The 14,912-nt window shown below is 38.5% G+C and overlaps 1 protein-coding gene across 10 annotated transcripts in view; it reads right to left on the minus strand.

Moving 5' to 3' along the window:
* The window catches only part of PCDH15 (protocadherin related 15), a 370,883-nt gene that overhangs the window by 131,797 nt on the left and 224,174 nt on the right, over positions 1 to 14,912 (minus strand). The gene's annotated exons all lie outside the window — the stretch shown is intronic.

A 14,912-nucleotide genomic window follows, 5' to 3' on the forward strand; every position in this document is an offset into this window, starting at 1 on the left:
TTAGTTGCTCAGCCTTGGACAACAGTGCACTTAAGCAGAAGACAAACTAGATGCTTATGAAGTCAACCCCTCAGATACTTCTAATGCTAAAGTATCTTCAATATTAGGTAGTGTCTGAGGAGAAGTTTTATTTCACACTGATTTCTCTTCATCAGGGACTGTGGTGATATGAGAAGGGGGAATGGGTTTAAATTTAAACAGGGGAAGTTCAGGTTAGATATAAGGAGTTCTTTACTGTGAGGGTGGTGAGGCACTGGAATGGGTTGCCCAAAGAAGTTGTGAATGCTCCATTCCTGACAGTGTTCAAGACCAGGCTAGACAGAGACTTGGGCAACATGGTCTAGTGTGAGGTGTCCCTGCCCATGGTAGGGGGATTGGAACTAGATGATCTTAAGGTCCTTTCCAACCCTAACTATTCTATGATTCTATGATTTAGGTGCTTCACTGCTGCTCAGATCATTATGTAGTACATACTTAGATGAAAGATAGATGCAGTCAGCTGATAGCTAGAATGCACACATTAGTTAGATTTTTATTTTTTTTTTTTACTTAACATGTTTGTCAATGATATTTTAATTATTCCTCTCTGAAGAACTAAACTTTCTATAGTTTATCATGATCTTTAAAACCAAATGTAACCGCATCTCATTCTTATTCTCCTTCAATCAGAAGAGGCAGATGATTGCAATAGAAAACTATTCAGATTTTTGTTCAGTTGGTATCTTTTTTCTCAGATACTTAACTAAGTCTCAAATTTCAGTATCAGCCAAATGATTCTTGCTATTACATAACTGCCTTTACAGGGACAGGAAAAATTCATGTTTTTTCCTAGAGCTACCAGGCCCTTAACATAGGTTGAATGCTGACCTGTTATTTTTCCTCCTCTTAATTAAATTATTGCTTGATAAATAAGGTTATCTAAATTACACAAAGGGCATTCTGTGACCAAGGTATTTTCATTTGACTTTATAAATGAGGCTACAGACACCTGAGAAGATCGTAAGAGATTTTCGTGTTTTGTTATCTGAAAAACTGTCAGGAAGTTTCCATGAATGTTTAATTCCAGTGAAGGTGTTCATTATAAGACTTTGTAATGAAACCATTTATCTTCCTCAAAATCAATTAAAAGCTAATTAGAACTGTTAATAAGAAAATTTTCAGTGTGCTTTCCCCCTGCACTATATCAATGTGCTAAGCAGTAATGACTACAACTTCATAATGACCAGTCTATGGATAACACATCCTGTTAATCAACATCTTTAATCGACATGGCTTTAAGCTGAAAGAGGGTAAATTTAAATTAGACATTATCATGGAATCACGGAATCATGAAATGCTTAGGGTTGGAAAGGACCTTAGGATCATCCAGTTCCAACCCCCCTGCCACCCTCACACCCTGGACACCTCACACTAGACCATGTTGCCCAAGGCCCTTTCCAACCTGTCCTTGAACACTGCTAGGGATGGAACATTTGCCACTTCTCTGGGCAACCCATTCCAGTGCCTCACCACCCTCACAGTAAAGAACTTTTTCCTTGTATCTAACCTGAACTTCTCCTGTTTAAATTTACACCCATTCCCCTCCCTGTCCTATCACTACAGTCCCTAGTGAAGAGTCCCTCTCCGGCATCCTTGTAGGCCCCCTTCAGATACTGGAAGGCTGCTATGAGGTCTCCACGCAGCCTTCTCTTCTGCAGGCTGAACAGCCCCAGTTTTATCCAGTTAGGAAGAAGTTCTTCCCTGTGAGGGTGATGAGGCACTGGCACAGGCTGCCCAGAGAAGCTGTGCATGCCCCACGCCTGGAAGTGCTCAAGGCCAGACTGGATGGGGCTTTGAGCAACCTGGTCTAGTGGAAGGTGAGGTGGAAGTGGAAGGTCTAGAGGGGTTGGATCTTTAAGATCCCTTCCAACCCACATCTTTCTATGATTCTGTGATCTTTCAACATATGTTTGATTTGCTTAGTTTATAAGCAATTCTATATTCTCCATAGAAATAACTGATTTCGGGCAGAAAGACTTCCTGGATGACATTCTCGAAAACTACTAGAAAGCTAGTCAGGAAAAGTTTAAACTAAACAGTAACGGACCCACGGACCCACTAAAAGAAAAAGTGTAGGAAACACAGAGTAAGTTTCAGAGCTTCTGGATAAGACACTAACAGCACTATTCACCTTCATAAGACGTATTCTCCACCACATGAGAAGTCAGTCCTCTTACTTGGCCTCTAATTTAAGCCAAAACTCTATTACAGCAATTGAATTGATACTAAATAGCCAGAGTTACCAAACAAACAAAAAACCCCACAGGTATCTCTAAAAGTAATCTGAAAGACTGCTACCATTGGAAACTATGAGAGTAATCCAGGTAATATCCATTATATGCTCCTCTACTAATCTCTGAGCCATATGCCCTCAGCCAGACAGCAAAACCATAGAAATCCTGGACCCCAGCAAGTCTCAGGCTTGCTTCAGTTCAGACCAACTTTCAGGGTCCTGGAATTACGATATTTCAGGCTCTATCTGAGCTTCTGCACAGAGACATCACAAGTATGAATCCAGTCTTCATGGGAAAACCAGGCTATGTCAGCCTTTCCAGAAATAGACATAGAGTAGATCTTTAAGGGACTAAGCTCCACAAGCTGACCAACAGCACACTACAAAATCAGATCAAGAACCTCTCCCTGATGTTTTGATTCTGCCACCACCTGCTCCTGACTTTTCTAGGCAGCATTTTCTCCAAATGCTCCCAAAATCTATCTGCTAGAAGGTCTGAAAGGATGCAGCTCTGAGGTCTCTCCAGCAACCAGTTCCCTTGTCTATTTTCAGCTATAACAATGAAATAAAAATCACAAATACTATTTTTCTCCGGGTTAAACTAACATTCTTAATAATTTCTTCTATTACATAAGGTCCAGTAGGAGAAAAAAGATCAAGGCAAACACTGAGCACAAAATTGGCCAGATTTCTTTCTATTCCCCACAGTGCAGACTGTCTCACTGTAGCTTCAAATCCCTACACATTTGATCCTGAGTGTATGTGTAGGATATGTGCAGAACATATTCCCCCCGACACCATTATAAATCAAAGCTGTCAAATTTGAGGGCAGCACAAGGGATAATCCACATTTTCAAAGACAATCACTTGCTCTTCACCCATCACATCTGGATGTCAACACCAGACAACTGAAAAAAAGAACCTACTAATTTCTGCCTTGTTTTTGTGCTAGATTTCTTTTTTCTTGCATCCAGCCCTAACCCAAGTCTTCCTTCCCCTCATCCCTACAGTTTTGAAAGGGAAGAAAATTATCAGTTCAAGTGCTTGTAGAGGCAGAAGAGAGCAACAAGAGAGCTTGTAGAGGTAACAAGCAAGAGAGCAACTCTCGACCATCACGCAAGCACTACTGCAACACTTGAGTTCCCACCCACTGTGCTATCCCCAAGATCTGTCAACACAGTGCAGTGTTTGATCACTTGCAATCACATGCAACACACTTAGTAAATCAGGACAGGAAACTAAGATGATTTTGCTATTCCCTGTAAAAGAAAAATTCAGAACCATCCCTCTACATGCTCAGAGGTTTTCTTCTGTTCTTACTGAAACTGGTTCAAGCAGCCTGATAGGCAAATTTACTACACCAGTGTTACAGAACTGAAGAGCTCATAAATTCACTTAAGTCCACGTGGCCTAAACAAAATGGATTGAGTCAGGATAGAGGAGACTGCTTTACACAGGTTGAAGGTAAATTATTTTCTTTAACCTGAGAGCATCTGCAGGGGTATAAATTGGATTTAAGAAAGAAAAGAAACAAAATTATCCCTTGCTGACTGGCTGCTCTTGCCTATGCTGCAAGAGATGCAGAAAGATGAGATGCACATTTCTACCTCTCCCATCTCATTATGTTTACTCGGAATTAGGAAAAGCACGTTCCTTTGAAGAGTGTCTAGTAACTACTGCTACCATTCTAGTAACTCAGATCTACATGACTAGTCTCATTTCCATCTCTCTTGGGGCTAACCTAAAGTACTGCCTGATGAGAAAAAGCTGGAAACCTAGGAATATCAATGAATCATAACTTTATTTCCCCCAGAAAATATATCCCACATTTAATGGAGATACAATAACCTACAAGGTGAGAGCCTTTATCTGTTGTGCTAAATTTGAATTTGCATTACCGTGTTTCAATATCATTAAGAAACTCTCATGAATATAAACCAACAGTGTTCCAGAGTAACAAATTATCTTCCTCCATCTCAAACAGCTTGAAAACATGAATCTGGGAGATCTGAATTACAAAAATATCTCTTGAAGACTCATTAACTATGAAATATAATGACAAGAGCTTAAATGTCAACAACATGAATTATATCATTATCATTCTTTTCAAAAGAAACCTCCTGCTAATATCCACAATTTGTGCTCACAATGGGTAACAGGATCTAGGAAGGTTAATTGAGGATTTATGCTCAGACTGATGGAGCTACAAACCAGCAAAATATGGCAGTGTGTTGTTATTAATACTTGTATTAATACTTGTCCATAAAGGAGAGGCAAACATAACAGGTATCCCCCTCATTAAAGCTGCAAGTTGAAACACTTATTAAGGACCACATTGACATCAACCTAACTCTCTCCAGATTAAATTTTCGTTTGGGTCTTTCTGAGGGGCACAAGTTCCCCACAACACCTACCCACCCCAGCAAAACTCCTGATCTCTTACACAAGACCAGCATTCCACCATTCCACCATTTCAGGAGACCAGCATTCTCCAGTATTCCAGCAAACTCTGCAGCTTGAGGGAAGGATGCAGATCTTTCATTTCCCTATTTCATTCATTACATGCTCTACACAAATGAAAATATCATAGAATCATAGAATAGTTAGGGTTGGAAAGGACCTTAAGATCATCTCGTTCCAACCCCCCTGCCATGGGCAGGGACACCTCACACTAAATCATATCACCCAAGGCCTCGTCCAATCTGGTCTTGAACACTGGCAGGGATGGAGCATTCACAACCTCTCTGGGGAACCCATTCCAGTCCCTCACCACCCTAACAGGAAAGAATTTCCTCCTTATATCCAATCTAAACTTCCCGTTTCAGTTTTAACCCGTTACCCCTTGTCCTGTCACTACAGTCCCTAATGAAGAGTCCCTCCCCAGAATCCCTATAGGCCCCCTTCAGATACTGGAAGGCTGCTATGAGGTCTTCATGCAGCCTTCCCTTCTCCAGCCCAAACAGCCCCCACTTCCTCAGCCTGTCTTCATATGGGAGGTGCTCCAGTCCCCTGATCATCCTTGTGGCCCTCCTCTGGACTTGTTCCAACAGTTCCATGTCCTTTTTATGTTGAGGACACCAGAACTGCACACAATACTCCAAGTGAGGTCTCATGAGAGCAGAGTAAAGGCGCAGGATCACTTCCTTCGACCTGCTGGTCACACTCCTCTTGATGCAACCCAGGATACAGTTGGCTTTCTGGGCTGTGAGCACCCACTGAAGCCGGCTCATGTTCATTTTCTCATCAACCAACACCCCCAAGTCTTTCCCTGCAGGGCTGCTCTGAATTTCATCTCTGCCCAACCTGTAGCTGTGCCTGGGATTGCTCTCACCCAGGTGTAGGACCTTGCACTTGGCATGGTTAAACCTCATGAGGTTGGCATCAGCCCACCTCACAAGCGTGTCAAGGTCCCTCTGGATGGCATTCCTTCCCTCCAGCGTATCAGCCGAACCACACAGCTTGGTGTCATCGACAAACTTGCTGAGGGCGCACTCAATCCCACTGTCCATGTCAGCGACAAAGATGTTGAACAAGACCGGTCCCAACACTGATCCCTGAGGGACACCACTCGTTACTGGTCTCCAGCCGGACATTGAGCCATTGACCACAACTCTTTGTGTGCACCCATCCAGCCAGTTCTTTATCCATCCAGCGGTCCATCCATCAAATTGATGTCTCCCCAATTTAGAGAAAAGGATGTCATGTGGGACAGTGTTGAACGCTTTACACAAGTCCAGGTAGATGACACCAACTGCTCTACCCCTGTCCATCAGTTCCGTAGCCCCAACATAGAAGGCCAGCAAATTGGTCAGGCAGGATTTCCCCTTAATGAAACCATGCTGGCTGTCACCAAGCACCTTGTTGATTTTCATGTGCCTTAGCATGCCTTCCAGGAGAATCTGCTCCAAGATTTTGCCAGGCACTGAGGTGAGACTGACTGGTCTGTAATTCCCAACAGTTTTGAAAGATTTCTGTCACCTGGGCTTAAAATAATGTCAAAAGTTTTAAAGAAACAAGGAGATGTTTTTGTCCTTCCAGTGTTACCAACAGTTTCACACACATTTTCTCTTGCTTCATGCAGTTAAATTAATAAATCATGCTCCTAAACATACATGGTATTGCTGTATGCCCATTACAGATAGCTGCAATACTCTGTCACAGCCCCCAAACCTACAAGAGTTAATTTCTACAGACCATCCTATAAAAATGAGATTTAAATTATACTAAACAAAGAAAAAAAAATTTAGAGACTTGCAGGTTTTCTACAAGTTTCAGATACAAAGGCTGTATCTGATTCTGCTATATAAATTCTGATATGCCACAAAACTCAGCGTTACACTGCAAGAAGAGTCTGAGACTTAATTACAATGTGTGATAAATCTAAAGTGTTCTGAACGGTTGGCCTGCACAAGATTACTTGATGAAGAAAGATATAAAGAATATAAAATAAAATTAGATACTGTAATTTCAGGGGGCAAATTCAGTGATTTATCACTGGCTGGGCCAATCCAATTGGGTGTAGCTGGTCTAAAAAAATCGGAGAGGCAAAAACGAAACAAAGGCAGCACGCTTAAATTTTGGCTATCATCTTGAAATTACAAGCCAGCTCCTTCTTCAAGATGACAACTAATGCCTTACCCACACATGCTTTTGAAAAACACTACAGGTTTTGTAGTATGTCCTCCAGGAGCTTTTCAAAAGAAAAAGTATCTTACCATGACTTACCAAGTCATACCAGCTTGTAAGTTTTTTCATAACTATATTTAGTGTAATTTGGTAGGGTAAAAGTAACACATGGTAAATTTTCAAATACTGACATATTTTAGCCGTTAAAAAAGATAGGAAAACCTTTGATAATTACTTTCATAGTCAATGCCAATTCCAGTACATCTGGAGGGTTAGTTTGGAAACCAGTTAAATGTGACTCTAAATAAAAATATACAGTAAGAACAGTTAAACTCTACAAGCAAGTATAAATTAAAATAAATGAAAATCGGAAAGCTCATGGTTGCAAAAACATGATTTAATGGACTGGGGAACTTCCTACAAAAGTTAATCACATTGTAACACTTAAAAATAGACTTTCTTCAGTCTGGCATGCAATCAAATCCTAAACAGGAACTTGTAGTGCCTGTTTTTAGTTGAAAGATGATTAAAAATTTTGCTTTTATGATGAGTATGTTCTGTAGCAATGATATGATCAAGTAATTCAGAGATTAAACCAATGAACATACATACCAGCAAATATAAAAACCAAAGCTGTCTAAACCACAGATGAAATGTACTATTTAAAATCTCCACATTTGGCTGGGCTTCCAAATATTTCTCTAATACATTAATCCATTTTAAAGTTATTTTTGTCATTTCTCTAGACTGCTGTCTCTTGTCATAAAACCACCTAATTAGAAGGGATTATAATTCAAGATGGAACATAACAACCAACTTTTGGATTTGAAACTACTTATCGCAGCGGTCAGACCCCTAAAGCACTTTCAGTTGTGTTCTATTGTCTTCTCTTGTTCACAGAAGAATACTTGGAGGAAAATAGTTTTCTTATATCTATTACATATATAGAGGCCACAAGATATGAATATTAGAACAAAGACATCTGATGCAGCACAAGAAAAATCTTCAACTTCTCCTTATATACCATGCAGTCTTCAAAAAATGAATCACTAATCTAGACAACTGTTCAAGTCACAGAACATGTATAATGACAGACTACAGTCACAAGTTTGGCAGCCCAGTATAAACCATTCTAATCTGTAAACTCAGGTAAACCATAATTTCTTACCCTAGTGAACAGCCAAATCTAAACAAACAGAATCAGCCATCAAAATACTAAATGGCCATGTATTAGAGACATAAAACAACGGATTCAGAAGATTTAATATGCATCAGGCTGAAATAGATGAAAGGGCTTAAACCCACACTAGGATGCAGCAAGCTGTCAGGCAGACAAAAATAAGAATTCCTTTCATAACAAAAATCCATGGACTCTCAACTATCAACTACTATGAATGCAAAAATGGTTGAAATGCTTCTCTGATAACAAGTATCAAAATATCCACTGCATTAAAGCACAAATATTACTACTATAAAGACAAAGATGTAAAATAATACACAAACGTGTAACCTAAATGTTAAACCTATTTGATTTGTCTCTTAAACTCACCTAAATTCAAGAAACCACTGAAAAGCAAAGGGAGTGTGGCTGCAGCCGCATGCTGCAAAATACCCTCCACAAACGATACAACCCCTCATGGCGTTTGCAGAAAAAAGCTAATCCTGCCTAGCACTATTGGTCTAAGATGGAAAAAAACAGGACAAATCTACAACCACATCTATTTCTTCTTATGCCACAGGTCTGGACTTCAAGCTTCTATTTTTTTTTTAAGAGGCTAAAGGAAATTGCTTGCTAACAAAGAGGTAAAAATCCAACTAAAATCATATGGAATGTTGACAGAGTTCAGCCACAACTGTCATTTCATTTCTTCCCACCATCTAAGTAGAGAAGCTGCCTTTGATAAGTATTGTGACAGCTAATTATAAAAACTGAATGACTATTAAGGGGAAAGAAAGATAAAATTCAGTTAAAATACATAGCAAAATTCATAGAAATTACCATTTTCCGCATATTTCATACTTCCAGGTCAAAAAGAAGATATTCTCTAAGAATTTTCATTTTAAGGAAAGCAAGATGCATATCATTTAGCTTAAACCAAAAGCAAACTCCAGCACCTCTTCTGCACACAATTTTAAAAAGCAGCATTCAGACAAGCTGGCACAAGCTCGCCCTATCATGCACATCCAAAACAGTGTTTTAGAGAAGCTACCATTCTTTCACCATGATCAGGTATTAAGGGCTGAAAAAACTGATATGGACCGGGCAGGAAGAAAGAATAAAAGCACTTGCAACAAGATTTGAGCACATCCAAGCTCTACTGGAAATAATTTTTATCTGACGTGAAAATACGAAAGTGTTCGTCACCAGCATCCCTATAAGGATCTTAAGGGAGGTGATGCTGAAAGCCTTACCAAAGATCTCTCTAACCTACCGTGTAGGCAGATTTATAAGCTTGCAAGGAAATGATACCATGAAGTCCTATCAAAATGACCTTGCGATGATCCAATCAAGAAACTACATGGAATTTACAGAAATGAGCATAAGCCAAAGCTCAAGAATAAGTTTAAGAGCTATTTTGCACTGGAAAGTCGCACCCCATCCCTACACACACAGACACAGTAATAGTCATACCACCAAGTGGTAACAGATATAATAGTGATACAGATGCACATATTGCAACCAAATACAAAAGTGAGAATTTTCTGTGGTTGTGGTCCATCTGCCATGCTATTATTCTGTGATTTTAGATTTGGATTAATTTTTTATGGATTCTGACTTCAAAATGCCAGCCGTTTGCATTATTTCTACCTATATTAGATGGTAGTTGTAATGCAGGTAAGGTGCAATCTACAGTGTAGGTTGTGGGAAATCACACCCTACTCTATGAGCTTCACACAGAAAACATGCTAATGGTGATTTAGGTAGAGATTCCTTTCTAGACTTTTAAAAGAAAATCTTGTAATGTAATACATCATCAACATTTCAAGCAGTTTTCCTGTATAGAGAAACACAGAATCACGTAGTTTTAAGGGCTCTCTAGAGTTCCTTTAGTCCAACACCATAAGATTTACCAACATCTGTGAAATTTAAACTAGGCTTTAAATCATGAGGCTTGCACAGTTTACCACCCAAAGAATTTAAATAAAAATAGAAGCTTGTAAGTATTCAATGATATTCACAGACAAAAGGCTCTGTTAGGAAATTGGCATCATAATTACATTTCATTAGTATTCAAAAGGGACAGTTTGCTTCTTTACACATTTTAAATGCTTCTATGCCATTAAACGAAAATGTCTAGTCAGTAGACTGATGCTATATACACTGTCTCTGCCTCACTTTTTTGCCTTGCAGTTTTGCCTTGCTTTTTTTCTGTAGTGCAGGGATGTTATCAGATATATATCACAGGTATGAATTTATATTTATCATGTAAATAGAAAAGCAAAATATTTCCAACGTACAGTACAATCTAAGAAAGTCCTCCAAAGCCCACTTTTCCAATAGCTAGAATAGTTCTGTCCTAAATAGCAACTTACTTTCTTTAAGCATTTCTTTTCTCACTTAAAAACTAAACTAGATGACACAGTGTTTGCATACCATTTTCATTATTGGAGCTTATTTACACTGTCTCAATTTTAGGGAAGATCTAAGGTCCAGTGATACTTGAATATCTGATCAGGGGTTGGTTTGTCCACTATCATGTAATTCTTTATCTGTATTTGCCTTCTCATTTTCTTTCATCTCCCCTTGATACCAAAGTGTTAACATTGGAGATTTCAAACAGCCCTGATCAGTGACACAAAAATATGCCTACGATAAACAAACAATGGATGTGTGTGAAAGAATATGGATAAATATAAAAAACAGATGATCAAAAACTTCAGTTGAGTGATTTGTTTTTCTCTCCTGGGCCCCATCAGGTCAACAGCTTCTTATTTAACCACAGACTGCATTTTTGAAGTCTGTAACAAACTACTCAGGACTGTCTTTCACTGAACAAGAATGTGATTTTGCAGTTGATACATTGATCCTCCCCTAAATTTCATTCCACTTTTTTACCTCCTATGCACCTGGTACTGATAAATAATACACTATACTGCACGAACAATTCAGACTATCTTCAGCAGGACCTCAGCTGTTTTAGACTGCAGTAGACAATAAGGTGCCTGCATTTAATTTTCAATTTTCCCATTTGAAGCATTTTGTTTCCTGTTGGTCTTTTGTAGAGAATTTCATGCAGCAATTTTCCTCCTGTCTTGCTGGGGGTCCCCATAATCAGACATGAAAGAACAGCAGGGAATCTAATACACCTCCAGCTGCCCCAATTTAGGCAACACTGTGTAAAATAAAAGGGATTTGAAATACACCCACTACACTTCCAGCCTTATCCTTTCCAGCTTTTGTTCTTTTAATATTCATATGCTACTTAAATCCTTAAATCCCCACAGGAAGCACTTCTATGCCTGTGTAGAGTGCCTTCAGGAACTCTAGCTGGCAGACAAAGAGCCATCAGAGTGTCTAGAGTGAGAGCACTTCATACTGGGACTATTGTCTCCCTGCCTGTAACAAGTTATCCCCTTTTTGACAGAAAATCTTTCATTGCCCTTGTTCTACATCTACTTGGGAATCAAGTTAAGTAAGCTCTTTTAGGAATGCCTTTTAAGTTCCCACTCTAAAAAAAGAAAACAAAGCAGAGCACAGAAATCTCTTGTCTGCAGCAGGAGTTATTCACGGGAGCATTTGACCTAATTGGTTTTATACCCCAAATTGCTTATAACCTTATCTGTATTAGGGGAGAGAGAAGAAAATAAGGGTGGTGAATGAAATTCACCACTTGTTTAGAACAGATGAGCAGACAAGGTACATGAAGTTTTGTGGTCTCATGAGAAGAAAGAAAGACAAGCCCTATGTCAAGAATGGGAAAAACATTTCAATAGCTTTTCACATTATCCAGATTATTTCTAACATTTATTTAGGTACTGATAAATTTGTTACGGCTGACCCTTTCTACTTATTGATATCATAGAATGAATGTATTATCAGACCTACCAGCATTACTATCAAGTCAATTAGCATTTGGGTCTGGGGGAGGAAGTAGCTGCTCATAACAATCAAAGCATTTAAGAATTGATTTTTGTGGATCTTGCAGAAAGAAAATAATGAATTTCACTATAAAATACATTCAAATAATAAGCTGATGAGAAACAAAATTAATTCAGTTGAGAGGAACCTCTGGAGGCAGTTTGGTCAATCATTCAGCATCCAGATCATTATGTGGTATTATGTTTATGTCTTATTTCCTTAAGCAGCCCATAACTTCAATGGGTAATGCTTTCTTGCCCCAGACTGACAACTGGGCTCAGGCAGCTGATGATCCTGATACCAAACCTTACCTGTAAAAAAAACCCCGAGGCATCAAAGTAGTTCAGCACCTTTTCTGTATCTTTCATCACCAGGTCCTCTGTCTCAATAAACAGCAGGGTCCGTATCTCTTTGGGTTTTAAGGTAGTATATTGCTATATTTTTCCCCATAAAAAATGGGAAGGCAGCATTCAAAGGGGAAAGAGACACCACTGAACCTGTTTGGGGGTTTTGTGTTTTTTGGTTTGGGGTTGGGGGGGTTGGTTGTTTTTTTTTTTGTTTTTAAATAATTTATATCACTGCTTACTCTGGTGGATTTCAGGTTTCTGTTTCAAATGAATATAGTAAAAGGCATCCTGAAAAGCAGACATGCCAGTCAGTGGTTCAATTCTTGGTAGTGAAAATGCATGACATAATAAGGACTACGTTCTTTTACCAGGCTATTTTCATCTAAAATAGGCCTTTATATTTTACCCACATTACAGTTTCTAATACACAATGTATTCCCGTAGAAACCTTTGCCATACCTACTGCAGTTCTAATGTACTGTGAAGCACATCATGACAAAAGCTATTGCAGATTTTAAAGAATATCCTCAAACAACATAGCTACACCTAAATGTTTATCATCATTATTTCAATAATCTTCCTGAAGCAAGAAAAAATTTCCAAATGCCCAAATCACTCTTTTCTATACTATCTATTAGCATTTGTGAATATGAAACAGTAGAAATTACATTCAGTATTTGTGCTTTAAAGTGAAAGCTTTTTCCATACAGATACTGGTGGCCTGGTTTCATCTGGACAGAGTTAATTTTCTTCCTAGTAGCTGGTGCAGTGCTATGTTTCAGTTTTAATCAAAGAATAAATGTTGATAGCACACCGATGTTTAGTCATTGTGAAGTAATGCTTACCCTAAGTCAAGGACTTCTCAGTCTCTCAGGAGGGGCACAGGAAGCTGGGAGGAAGCAGAGACAGGACACCTGACCCAAACTAGCCAAAGGGGTATTCCATACCACAGCACATCATGCACAGTACATAAAGTGGGGGGAGTTACCCAGGAGGGACCAATGGCTGCTCAGGTCAGGATGAATATCTGTCAGAGGATGGTGAGCAATTGTTTTGTGCACCACTATTGCTTGTTGCTTTGTAAGTTTTATATCTCTCTCTCCTTGTTATTATCCTTTTCATTAGTATTATTATTAGTAGTAATATTCTATTGTACTTTATTTATTTTAATTTTTAAATGGTTCTTGTCTCAACCCACAGGTTTCACCTGTTTTTTGATTCTCCTCCCCATCCCACCAGTGGTGTGGGGTGGATGAGCTAGAGGCTGCATGGTATTTAGTTGCCATCTGGGATTAAACCACAACAGCTAGGAATTAAGACTGGTGATAAATGTGACAATGAATGACATAACCAGTTTCTGTCATTCCACAACTAGGAATAAGCTATTACAAGATTTCATTATATATTTTCACTTCAACACAACTTAGAAATTATACAAATTTACAAGAAAGAGAGGTTCTATTGCAATAACTTGTTTTATTTACTGAATCTAGTGTTTGAGTAGATTATTGCACCTTGAGGGCACCTGGAAAAACTCAAAATTAATTTTAAAGATATTTGTTACTGATCTGAAATATCACGTCCACTGAGTTTAGGATGTAAAATGAAAGATGACCATATAAGATAAATACAATCACAAAACCTAAAGCAATAACTTACCAATTTATGAAAACTGATTTAATTGTGGGGATCCTAATTTGTATATGTCCAAGGCTTCAAAACAGCCTTTGACATGCCTGAAATTTCAATGTCAGTAAAAAAAAAATAAAAAAAATTAGAAAAATTGTTGTCTTCACCAATACTGACAAAAGTTATTTCCCTTAAAAATTACACCTGAGCTTGGACTGCTTCAGCACAGTACCCACCTTTAATGGTACCAGCAAGCACAGCACAGACATATGTAGAACCATTTCAGCATAAGTATAATTGGAACTGTACTGAAGGAGTCTACAAAACCTAAAGTATAACTTGAATGAACAAAATTGCAAGGAAACTCAAACTTATCCCAGAAAAGCATTTTTTAAACTTATAAATAACAGAAAACAATTAAAGTTCACACAAAAAAAGCACAACATTAACAAGAAAGATGATAGACAAGAAACACTGATGGCTGTCGTAGTGAACAATAAAAATTTGGAAGGAGACATGGTTATTATGGTTATATGCCTCCCAATCTGGTTCCTATGATACCCAAAATGTTATATTCTTTCTGAAGGTACTGCTAATACAGCAGTTAAGGAGCTCCCATTTTTTTATTGATATGGTTGCTACTGGAAAGAAAGGCAGATTTTTTTGTCTAACGGCCTGAAAAAACATGTTTCCAAATTTATCTTTTACCTGCAGCTCTTACTGCATCCAGCCTTCACGGTAACATACAAAGTTATTCAATCATTGAAGGAAATATGAAACACTATATTCAACTAATAGTATAAAACACCCCAAACAATTCATACTTTCTTCTTTCACCTGATCTTAGAAAAAAATAACTTTTCCAAAAAAAAAAAAAAGTGATGCATGCTTCAAGCCCCATCTATTTCCATGACAGGTGATCAATTATTTCAGTCAACAGTTTAACCTTTTTTTTTCC

This window comes from Pezoporus occidentalis, unplaced genomic scaffold, assembly GCF_034315485.1.
Source record: "Pezoporus occidentalis ecotype Australia unplaced genomic scaffold, CSIRO_AGI_Poc_V1 ctg54, whole genome shotgun sequence".
NCBI lineage: Eukaryota > Metazoa > Chordata > Aves > Psittaciformes > Psittacidae > Pezoporus > Pezoporus occidentalis.